We start from the raw sequence: 12,990 nt of genomic DNA, 5'->3' as shown, positions 1-12,990 counted from the left end.
CTGAGAGGTGGGAGCAGGGGCGGCGAATGGGCGAGCAGGGGGGTGGGGCCGCAATGGTCGGAAACAGCAAGAGGGTAGAGCAGGTGGGGTGTACTGAGGCAAAAAGGGCACAATAATAGAACAACAGTAAAAAAAAAAAAGGAATAAAGGAGAAATATAACAATGCAAGAGCAGACAACACAATCACGGCAGGGCTAACAGGGAAGATAAGAGGGTTTTAGGATGAGTGGTACACAGTAAAATAGTCGGGACATGCGGAAATATTTATATTTGGTTTCTTAAAATAATCTCCTGTAATTATACCATTGCTTCCAGAGCGTTCCATATAAGGCAATAAACATACATTGAATAGGAAGAATGACCAGGGCAGGACTGGCCATAGCAGGCACCGGGCAATCCCCCGGTGCACCGCACAGATGGGGGCCGGTTTTGGGCCCCTAGGGGCCGATTTTGCAGCAGAGCTGCAAAATCGGCCCTGTATCAAAATCAGCCGAAAATCGGCCTTGGTAAAGAGCTCGGCGGCACCTTCAACCCCCCCCCCCCCTCTCCCCACCCCCCACGGCCAAGCACTTTGCCAGGGCCGATTGTAGTTCCCAGTCCGGCCCTGAGAATGACTGAGGACATCCCTATGTATTACCATGTTGCGATTTAAAATAAGGTTAAACATAATCATTTGTGAAAATGCTAGCCTCTAGTGAGTTATCGTTTAAAAAGGTGATGAAAATAAATACCTGAAATGCTGATTAGGATTCACTATAGCATATTATTCTAAATTAATAAGGATGGTTAAATACATAACCTTACACAAAAATGCTTTTTTCCAAAATACTTTTTTTTAAACTGACTAAATGCTAACTTTGATTTATTTTGGGTAAATGTCTCCAAAATGACCCAGTTCCTTGTGTGAAGTAATTTCAAATATGGAAACTGTTGTTTTTCTAATATTTTTGCGTACTCCTTTGTGTCATTGATCCTCGCTCTAAAAACTCTTCTAGTGGTGCTTATACCTAAAATGGAAGTATGCGCATTCAGTATCTTCTGTAGGGTTCAACATGCAATAGACCTTTACATATTTTTGTGAAACGTTCTCTTCCTGATAAGCATGACTTCCAAAATGCCTGCTAGTGATTAATATTTGACTCTTCTGTCACATTTTTCTGTTTTTCTAAGTGTACATATTTGTCTGTGATCGTGTTTGATTAAAATGATGAACCTAATTGTGTTTATTGGTTCATCATGACATGTTATTTTAAGTCTCCAGCTTTGTTCAACAGATGTGTGTATAACATGTTTGACTGAAGGAGCTACAAACATTAAGCTACATTAATTGTTATTGAAAAGTGTAAATCCACTGTCGTCATGGACAGACAAAATCAAAATTAAAATCAAATAAATAATGTGTGGATAGACCTATGACTCCCAAAGATCATGGAGCTGCTCAGTTTGTGGTATCCAACAAGTAACGCAGAATGTAGGTGACCTATATTTCTAGAATGATTTGTGATTTCAAGCAATAGGACTTTATAATGATTTTTTAACCTAGTGCAATACAATGTTTATTTTGACACATTTTTTATCTAAAAAGCCCGACTTTAGTAATTTCCCCAGTATATGTGTCCATCCTCCAAAACATCCGTGGAAGGGTTGAGTAAGCCCTAAGTGACAGAATTGTGCTGCACGCACGCTGCTCCAGCTCCAACGTAGAGCGTCAGTAGAATCCGGGATGAGGACTTTGCACTGGCTCCCGGTTAGGGAGAGAATCAAATTTAAAGCCATGTGCATCTCCCACCAAGCCTTCTGGAAAACTGGCCCCAAGATTAACCACCCTTTGCTTTCCCCGTACCACCCCAGCAAACAACTCCGCTCCGCTCATGCATTTTTGGCCGTAGCTCCTCGGATTAGGAGATCAAGAGCAGGAGGCAGGTCTTTTACTTTCAACGCCGCCAAGCTGTGGAACTCACTCCCTCTACACTTAAAATGTAATCCAAATTTTTCATCTTTCCGCAAGCAGCTCAAAACCTTTCTCTTCATTAAACAAGACTAACTCTTAAGCTGTTGTATCATGAGGCACTATCCTTTTTTTCTTGGCGCTTGGACGCCCCAGGGCAGCAGTCGCGCTTAATAAAACTCCTTTTCATTTCATTTCATTTCACTTTCCTTTTAGAACTCATGCTAGTTAGAGGGAAATATTGACTGTTTTAACAGAGATTCCAGGTAATCCTCACAAGTAGCAATAAAAGGATCCTTAAGCCATTGTACTTTTTTCTGTTTCCAGGTTCAGCTATTTTCCTTGGCAATGAACACGCTACTTTACTGACGTGGATTAAGGCAATGGGAACGTCCCCAAAGTCCTGATTCTACCAGCGGAGACAGCCCGCAAGACTACAGCAAACAAGTAATTACAATGACTCATCTGTGTAAAAGAAGGGCATGGACTGATAGTTGTAATAGTGTTCTATGTATTTGTTATTTTGGTAAATGAACTCAACAGGCCTATTTGTGTATTTATTTAAGGTGCAGACCCCCTTCCCAAAAAAGTGTTAACGGACTACTTTAGTTTATGAAGGTTTTCAAGCATCTGCATACTTAACTTTTTACATTTTAGTCAAATGCCACTTAAGAGTAACTGGAGGTTGCTATTGCTACACCTGTTTTTATTTTCTTTGTTTTAATGTTAGTTGTTCTGTGCTTGTGGCGAATACCACACTACTAACTTGCCGCAGCAACGAGTTTCCAATCATTTAAAAAAAATTGCCAATATCAAAAACTGCAGTGTGTTGTGGGAGCAAACCCGTTGCTCCAAAATGTAGACATCCCAAAATTTACCTCCTTCAGTTCTCCCACAGTTTACTAGACTGGAGATGGTGTTAAACCTAAATTTAATGAGATATTGTGCCTCAGAGTTGAGACACATCCCTGAACATTAAATTAGCAGAGTAAACAGCTCATTAAGTATTAGGATCCACTCAATCATTTGAGTTGTTGATAAATGTAAAGGGTTTTATTGCAAAAAATGTTTTAAAAAATATATATAAGCAGTACAGTCAATGCCAGGAAGGCTCTCAGATGCAAGCTATACAGAGTATATAAAATCAGAAAATATTCTAAGTCTTACTAAGCAGCAAAATCAGAAAGAATTTGGGCAGCATCCCTAGTAGAACAGGAAAATCTTCCGGCTCACTCTCCAAATCACGTTTTTTAGCAAAGCAAATTAACAATATTGGCAACTCATCATGGTGTGAGCAAAAGTATCATTTCTTTAGCAAATCAGAACACAAGAAAAATAAACATTGCCTTAAAACATATGCACCACCCAGAGTCTCTGAATAATTATTCAGCACCCTCCATACTAACGTCAACCGGATATGTCAAACAAATACTACATTTTGACAGTAAGACCTTTTCTAAATGGGGGACCCCCAGTGGCGGCTTGGGTGGGAGCAGTCACAAAGTGGGGCGTTGTGGAGGAAGACGCGATCCGGGAGGAGGAAACGAAGGGGACGTGCAAACACCACATATCTATGGAATGGGCGCAACTCCTATTCCCAGACTGCATCCACCACACCGACAAAACCAGTTGGCAGACGTAACGAGCCAGAGCACACGCCTGCCGCAGATACCCCCTCACAGTCCACACCGTAGGGCTTAGCCCAAGAACCCGACATAGGAATTAGCTAAGCCTCCCTCCCCCCGTACCGACAGTCGCCAGCCACCAGAGTAGCCCCACACACCTTCACAGAGGACCTACTTACTCCCGTCCCTCTCCGCTGACCCCAAACGAGTACCCCAGTTCAACACCCAGTTTTTTTTCAGTTCAGGATACAAACCAGCAGTTTAGATAACGGCAACAGGGGACAGGGACCGTCGCCCACTCACTTGAACGGAATGCTAAAATTCCCACATGCACCATGGGTAGGCGTAGCACCATAACCAAACTACAGGCATATAGAGACATCCCAGGACACATGAGTCTGCCACAGATAGCCTCAACACATGTGCAATACCGGGATTATGATAACACATAATGGCAGCTAAGAAGGATAGCAATTACGAATGTACACTCAAGTGCCTAAATTGTTCCTGTCTACCTATGCGTGTAAATCAAATTTGGAACACTTTTCTATGCTTCATTGTATCTAAAATGTTAAAAGTTAATAAAAAATGTAAACAAAAGACCTTATCTAAATGAATAGGACCAGTGAAGGAACGGAACACATGGATACTTGTTGCAATCTTACATCCGCACCATAGAAGATTTAACACTAATAAGCTAACTGTTAAAGTACAATTAAATGATAATGACATACGCTTGACTGTAATCTGCAAAGCCTGTTGCGAAAGGACACCAATCCTGGTGAGTCGGTCAACCTGATCCCCAGATAATCAAAACTCTTCACCCTCTCAAGGGGTTGATCTGCAATCCTAACTGTTCGTGATTTACCCTTACCTTTCCCAAAAGCAATAAATATATTTTTTTCTACTTTAAGTTCCAGACTCCGTAGACTACAAAAGATCAGGCATTTATCTAATAGGTTTTGGAGACCCATTAGAGTTGTGGAGCCAAGTAAGGAGTCATCTGCGAACAGTTGGATCTATATTTTCTTTCCATTCAAGAAGGAAACTTTCTGCAGTCCAAGAGCATATTGGCAGCTTCGTTAATATACAGAGAGAACAGGGTAGGTGGAAGAACGCACCCATGAAGCACCGCACGATGAATTCGGATCTTGCTAGTTAATTCACCCAGTTTTCCCCACCGTACTTGAGCATAGTTATCCTCATGCATTCTTGCTATCAGATTTACCAAATTAGCCGGGGCTCTCAGGTCTAGCATGGGTCTCCATAACTTCTCACAAGGCACAAGCTCAAGCGCAGCTCTCAGATCAACAAATGCTGCGTACAATTTTTGTTTCTTTAGCAGCACGTTCTTCCATGTAAGTAGTATAAACCTAAAGGTCTGATCACAAGTACTTTTCTTAGTATGAAAGCCAGCCTGATAGAAAGACAGAATCTAATTTTCGTTCATCCAGGCTTACAGTTTATCTATAACTTGCCTTCCAAAGACCTTTTGCAAATTTTCAAATAAGCTGAACGGCATATAGTTGGAGGGGACTTTGGCATCTTTTTTCTTGTATATGGCTATAATCTCAGCCCCTTTCCATGTTTCTGGGATATCTCCCCAAGCTGCTATACAATTAGACGAGATTTATTTAAAGAGCCACACCAGGGGCTCAGACTTGTACAAGTCGCCGGGTATCCGGTCCGGTCCAGGGACCTTTGCTACCTTGTGTTTGAGTTGTTTTGTGCTCAAAGGCAATGCACAGAGCAGTCCCAGTACTTCTGAACCAAAACATCTGAAGATCTACATTTTGAAGATCCACATTTTGTTAAGGCTAACATATTTTCGAGTTTGTGGCTCTCATTGGCCCAATAAATACCCACACGTGGAATTATACCACTAATCCATCTATAAACACTTGTGAAAATTGTCAAGCAGGGCGGAATGTGTTAATAGTATTGGAGTAGGCCTCTCACCTCACTGATCATAAGATCCTTTGGAAAAATATGCATGGCTTTTCCAGGCTTGGGCAACAGGAATGTTTAATGAATTCTTAATACAATTTTGTGAGAATGTCTTGAGATATTGTTATGCCTGCTGGCATTATGAAGGCCTTGTTAACAACCAACAACTGCGGGTAGTAAAGTCTTTGTAGAAGACTTGTTATTCTCAAATTCCAAATTGTTTTTGATCAACTTGTTCCCAGTCTGAAATACCTGATCTTCTTGATATTTTATTCTTGGAACACTTTCTTTATAAATGGCTGTTGGGACATCATGGACTGAATAGTTGAAAATGAATTCCAAGTTTTTTCTGAAATTTTATTGTGATATAAGATCTTGGTTTTCATCAACCATCTGTTGAAATGCATTCGAACTAAGAAAGGAGTACCTGTTGCAGACTAAGATTGTGCAAAATGCATTTAACAACCATGGATGGTGTAACATGATTGGTGCACTCTGCCCTTGAAGGCTCGAGTATGTGATTATCTTGCAGCTGAAACATAAAACGTGTTTCGTTTGCTTTGGCATTTCTGCTTGGATATCAGTAACTCTTAGTTTAGACTACCCTTAAACAGCGAGAAATCACATAGTAAATGATGCATTGATTTTCCTTATATGGTCGGTTGGACGATGTTCAATGTACACCTATTTATGCAGTACTGCGATCTGGTGTTAGCCAAGACCTTTTTATAAAAAAAATATATAGATAGATGGATATCACGCACACAGACCAAACTTATTTAAAGGGGCTTTGATCCAGCTTTCAAGAGAAGTGTTGTCCCTGAGATCCCCTATACTGGTAGTAAGGTAAAAACAAAACCTAGAACATGCATTTGCTAATACATGTAGATAATAACTCTTAAAGCATTCAAAGTGTATTATTGAACAAATACTAAGCGTTCCTAGGAGAAAAGACCTTAATAGTAAAGCAGAGCACCACCTTGAAAAACATACCTACCCCCCCGAAGCACTTTGTAGTGCAATATGTGACACCAAGTTTCGGTTCTGTGCTAAGACAAATATCTGTTGAAACCATGATGAGAGAAGTAATATGACAAACCTCTCACAGCTGCGGTTGCCATTTTAGGTAATATAGTGTTCAAAATTAACATTGCCAAATTTAGAGAGAATATAGTGATATATGTATTAAAGTGGCGGAGAAGCATAATATTTGTCTCCATGAAATTGTAATTGATCACAGAGAGTGGATGTCAAGTTAAAATTTGAGTGTGTTCGGTTTTTGGTGATGCAATATTTTAACTAGGTCATATTACGGAAAACCACTTAAAGCCATTTTCGCCATCGTATAATAAAGATCCCAGATATAATGAAATTGGTGATCATAGAGAATGAATGTCATGTTTAAAATAAAGGTGTGTTCTATTTAAAGGATTGTACTACATTCCCGTAGGCCACGTGTATTAAAAAAATCACCCAGGGCTACAGTGGCCCTTCTAGAATAAATATCCAGTGCAAATTTTTTTAATGGAAATTGTATGTTTAAATGATAGTAACATGTCCCATCTAGTCTAAAAATAATTGTGAGGGATCAGATCATGTTTACCGGCTCATGGTCCCTTATGATTTTTCGTGTCCAGGAATTCTAAATGGAAACTAAATGCCAATCTGGTAGTACTGTGCCACTTACACACTGTAGGGCTATGTGCAACATGGAGGACATCATCTGCCCTCTGTACCTACTGCTTGTCATTGATGGTAAACTGGAGTGCTAGAGGTTTATTTGATTAGGAATGCTTCTTATTTAACTTGAGGATAGCAGTGTTAGCAAATGTATTAAAAGTGGCTGCTTTCACATAAAAAACAGCCAATGCTGGGAGTATAGAGGGGGTATCCAGTGAACCACCATCTCATTGGGTCTACCACGAGGCTTCGTCACTGGGGACGATACCCACTCTCCTGCCAGCAGTAATAGTTCTCCTATGCCCCAGTGGTGCTAACCGTTTGTAACAAGACTTAGTTTATGAAAAAGATGATGCAGTCCTTGACCTACTTTACAGGTCGCGGGTTGAGGACCGAGACATATTTATGAAACCTTGTCCTTGTCTTTGTTGGATGTAGCAGTCGGTTTGCATTTTTGCTGTCGTATGATTGTGTTGCAAATAGTCTACATTTTATGAAACTGATTTCTTTTTATACTTTGATTTCGAATTTTAAAGCTACATATTCATAAAAACTAGCAAATCGAAAACATTTTATTAATGACTAGAACTGTTTTAATTCAGAATGTCCTGAGATAACGTTTTCGAGTACATCAGGCAGGATGTTATGTGCTACCAATGTGGTGAATTGCATGCATGTCCATCTCTGTTTGGTTGGTCGCAACATGGATTATAATAACACACTCTCCCCTTGTCAAGGTTATAAGCGTTGCACGTAGTCCCTTCAGCCTGCCAGACAGTAATCTTATCCACCCCAGGCTGACTGGCTGCTGGCCAAAAACATGGCGCTGTACTTATTACTTATCGTTTTGCTAATTCTTTTTCCTGAGCACCTGCTTTGTTTGTTACCATAGTTCTCCTCTGCGATTACAAAAGCATGAAACCTACATTCCACCATCTGCTACTAGCGTAAAAACTCTAAACTGCCCTCACATGCATAAAGACACCAGTCCTCCAGCCGCGTGGTCTTCCACAACTGGAACTCACTCCCTTGACCTGTGGTAATTTCTAGTCTCCCTATTTTCTACTTCCCTGAAATTCCACCTCTTACATCTTAAGAGGAGCAACTGAATGAAGAAACAAAGGATGTGTAAACCACATTATTGCAAACGTGGTCTACTCAATAAGCTTGTTGATTGAGGAAAGCAAAGATATATTCGTGCATGCACCCTCTCTTACAGAGTGAGGTTACTTGTCTCTGTGCAAGTGTTCCTAAATACATTTCAAGGTTTCCTAATCTTGAGGATATGTGGAACATGTTTGTCTTGATGAGCCCAGGGAGTCCTACTCTTATACTGCTGAGGTGTTTTCGGACCTTTGTGTGACGTATATTTTCTGTCGCTAATCATCCACAGTCAAGAGGATGACAACGTATATAATTTTGAAAATGTCATTTTTATTATTAATGATGGTATCTTCATAGTTGCTGCGTTTCTTAAGTCTAATTGGTCAAAGTCACTGCCATTGCACACACCTCAGCAGCAGGCACTTAACTTGCTGAGCTATTTTACTGCCAAATAAATGGCATGGCATTCTGCTCATAAGCATGGTTTGTGAGGCCACTGCAGTTATGGACTGGAATCGACTATGAAAAGGAAAGGCAGGATCAAGGGAATATGTACTGAATTAGTTTGAGTTTGAATAAGTCTTGCCAATTGCAGCAACCAAGGGAAAAAGAGGTCTTCAGCCAGAAAAAAATCGATTGTTTTAGTGGTATAGGATGCTTGAATGCCGAAATGGACCAGCTGTAGCTCTGGAACATTCGAAAAGGAGACTGGGGGCCTACTGCTGGTACAGAGCCTTGAAGGAGCCATATAACTCCTATCTGTTCGTGAATTGCCAGCTTGTATTTATCAAAAGGCCTCTGACCCTTTGTGGAGTAAAGTGTATGGGACGCTTATTGCTGCTGCTGGTCGCTTTTGCCTGACTTGGGATCACACGCCTACCAGCTCTCTGTTTGGGGCCCTGGGACGTTCCTGCATCGCTCTTGCCCTGACTGCTCTCCCGCTGTTCTTGCTGGTGTGGACGCGGGCGGCCAAGGACTCAACTTCCCGGCAGCCCTCACTGGCGAGCAACAACCACGCCACGTTACGTCATCACATAGCGCCAAGGGGCGCTTAAATCCACACCGAGCCTCCCGCAGCGCAGGACGCCTATTGCTGCTGCTGGTCGCTTTTGTCTGACTTGGGATCACACGCCTACCTGCTCTCTGTTTGGGTCCCTGGGACGTTCCTGCATCGCTCTTGCCCTGACGGCCGTCCCGCTGTTCTTGCTGGTGTGGACGCGGGCGGCCAAGGATGTAACTTCCAGCCCTCACTGGCGAGCAACAAGCACGCGCTTAAATCCACGCCGAGCCTCCCGCAGCACGGGACGCGCGTGGGCGTGCCCGGGCAAAGCCCGGGCCAAGGGCTGGCCAGTCCGCGCCCGTAGGAGGCTGGGCTGGGCTCACCCCCTAACATTGGCCCCAGAACGGGTATATTATTAGTAACACATATTTTGTATCTTTGTTGGCATTGAGCGATTACCGGTCATACTAGGAAGTCATTATACAGGAAACAACATGAGCAAAAGAAAGAAGACCCAAGCTGAGGCTAAAGGTCTCCAAGATTCACAAACCGGGGGCCAATCATCATTGCTTTCATATCTGGTGGGAGCTATGGGCGTGATATAAAAACAGATTATTAATGTTGAAGAGACCTGGGGGAAAGAGATAGGTAATCTGGATGTAGAGCCCATAGCACCCACACAACTCCAGGATATTCCCCCGAGAGAGAATCACACGCAGGTTAGAGCAAATAATGGATGTATACAACAGTTATCAGAGGATATTGAAGTGAGCTCTTCAGAAGAAGAGGCTCAACCCCCGAATAAACGTTCCAAGAATCCTGTAAGTATGGCGGGGGGAATAACAATTCAATGACAAATTCAAGCATTATTCATATAAGTCCTCCTAAGGAGCATTCTAACAGAAAAAGGTCTAAAGGGAAACAACCTGGCACAAAAATACATACTCGCAGGCCTAATAAAAACATTGGCAAGGTGAACCCGCCCACTCAAACTGAGCGTAACATAATTGCAATTGAAAATCTCACGAAGGGCATAGATACTCTCCATTGCACTTTTGTTGAGGCACTACAGTCCCTCGCCATTAGAATGACCAACTTGGAGGTGGCTCTTAAAGAGAAATGACTCGTAACGAGAGAAGATAATGATAGGCGGACACAGACTGGTACCCAAGATAAAGTTATATCCAACTTACAGCTCATAGTTGATTTATCTATGGCAAAGCCTTTATCAGTGGATAACACAGAAATAAATTCCAGACCTAAGAAAAGTAGAAACTCACCATTAGCGCATTCTGATTCAATAAACCCTTTAACCAAGGCAGCCGGCTCCAATGAGACTGGAAGTCTTGTCACCACCTTAAAAGATCCAACTAATATCAATAATCCACCCATGAGGGACTATCTTGATTTACCCCCCGCCGCCACGCCTTATGTGGTGGTATTGGCTAACGTACCTATATTATAATCAGCAAAGTATGAAACTTGGAGGGAACTCAGGAATAAGTCCCTATATTGGCTGGGAAACCAAACTGGGTTAAATAATGAATTGTTCAATTGTTTTAAAATGGCAAGAAGGGTAGCGTGGGTGGGAAGGGAAAATAAGACTTCGCCCGGAGATTGCATAGTCCTGACCTTTAGTGACCCTAGACTTGTACATGATATTTTATTAAGAACTACATGTATTCCTACACATCACAATTCCATAAGTATCAATTCATTGGGGACCTTTTACCCCCATGTCCACTTATAGGTAGGACCCCTATATACCATCAGGGCAGCATGCAACAAGCCAGACATACACCAAGGTGGAGCATACCTTTACATAATCGTTATGAAGTTTTATCAGGCATGGATGATCAAGATTGACAAGGGAAGAATAGTAGGGGGGAGCAATTTTCTGAGACGACTAGCCCGCTATTGATACAACTAAATGGGCACCAGGTGCAGGAAAGTGTAGAAAGTAATGAGACAAAACAGGACGACATAGATAAATCAGACGTAGTCGTCAAAAAAATCCAAATTACAAAGGCACCAGGCATATCCTTCAACAAAGGCAGGACCAATATTTATTAAGGGAGTAAAAAATGGCACAAAAAAATGAACCATGAAAGGGTATTCCCAGAAGTGATAACATCTAAGAGTAATATTTTATGCTGGAATGTTGCTGGGCTTTCAGACAAAGTAACTTATTCCCCATGGCTGGATATAGCAACTAATTACAGTATACTATGCCTCCAGGAAACGTGGTCCATTAAAGAAATACTTATCAATGGGTATCAAACTTTTAACACACCGGCCATTGTTAGTTAGCAGGGTAGGAATAAAGGGGGCTGTGTATGTATAATTCAACCTCTGGAGGGATCATAGTTGCTAAATTCATGTCAATGGAGTATTATCAGATCCTATTAGTTAATTGGGGAGATTTAAAAAAACATGGCGATCATACATTTTTATAATAATATTCCAACACCTCTATTGGAAAATGCTATAAATAATCTTATGAGCAATTTATCTAGATTGGAGGAACAGGTGACTGGAGACATGGTCCTACTCTGGGTGATTTCAACTGTACTTTATGCTCCCGTAGCGCCACTGGTATCTGCGGCCTAGGGGACAATAAGGAGGATACCCCCACCCGTTTCATCCACTCAAAACTAGGGGATTTGTTAAACAATTTGATCTTCCATTTTTATTTGTCATATGTCAACGAACTATATTCACCTGTAATACCCTTCCAGCCCACTTTTAATGGGAGAGGGTGCAACTCGACCATCGATTTTGCACTTTTATCCTTGAGGTACTCGGGGCTAGTATCATCATGGGGAATACTTGATACCATGATGAGTGATCATTACCCTATCTCCCTTGGTATAAAAATCAAAGGGGTGGAGCAAAAATCGACGGGAAATGTTCCTTATAACCCTCCGATCATCTTGTCAAGCAGAAACGGATATTCCATTAAATGGGATAAAGTTGAGCCTGTGGCTTTTCTTCAAAATCTAATGATAAATACTTAGAATCATATGGTTATTTGCCTTTCACAAAAAGAGGAAAGCCACACAGTTCTTGATTCCTTCAATAAAATCGTAGCGTAATCTAGAAAATCATTAACAAGGGAATACCGTCATAGTACAAACAAAGCCCATTGGTGGTTTGATGAGGGTTGCACTAAGGCACTTACCAAGCTGAAACGTGCCTTACACGATTCCCCAAGATCAATCGAATTAGTACGGCATGCTAGAAAATCTTATCATATCGCCATAAACAACAGGAAAAAACAACGAAAGAGGGATGCATGTCTGGCACTACATGAAGCATGCCAAAGAAATGATAACACAGCTTTCTGGAAAGCGGTTAACGCTCCATTCTTACAAGATAAGGAGACAGATGTAATTGATCTAGCAATCACAGGCAAAACCTGGGTGACACACTTCAAGGGCCTTTATGAAAAGGTCAACATAGATGACTCTGGAAAAGTAATTGAAAATGTAATTGGTACATCTGATGATAATAATCCACTTAGCGCGTTCCCTCTGGGCATTGTATTTGAGTGTGGGGAGGTTATAAGGGCAAGTAAGGAAAGTTCCCCAGGAAAAGCACCAGGCCCGGATGGCATCCCGATTGACGTTCATAAATTTGAGATAGACCTATGGGCACCTTTGTTAACTAACGTGCTAAATTGTTCT

At 41.6% G+C, this 12,990-nt stretch overlaps 1 protein-coding gene across 7 annotated transcripts in view; it reads left to right on the top strand.

The window, feature by feature from the left end:
* The window catches only part of EPS8 (EGFR pathway substrate 8, signaling adaptor), a 1,030,589-nt gene that overhangs the window by 368,613 nt on the left and 648,986 nt on the right, over nt 1-12,990 (top strand). For all 7 annotated transcript variants that reach the window (XM_078674027.1, XM_078674024.1, XM_078674021.1 and 4 more), the window contains one exon: nt 2,276-2,395. The gene's annotated coding sequence lies outside the window, so the exon portion shown is untranslated. The remainder of the gene's footprint in view (nt 1-2,275; nt 2,396-12,990) is intronic.

This window comes from Lissotriton helveticus, chromosome 1_1 (genome assembly GCF_964261635.1).
Source record: "Lissotriton helveticus chromosome 1_1, aLisHel1.1, whole genome shotgun sequence".
NCBI classification, from domain to species: Eukaryota; Metazoa; Chordata; class Amphibia; order Caudata; family Salamandridae; genus Lissotriton; species Lissotriton helveticus.
The sequence above is the reverse complement of the archived record's forward strand: the minus strand, read 5'-3'. Positions and strand labels throughout refer to the sequence as shown.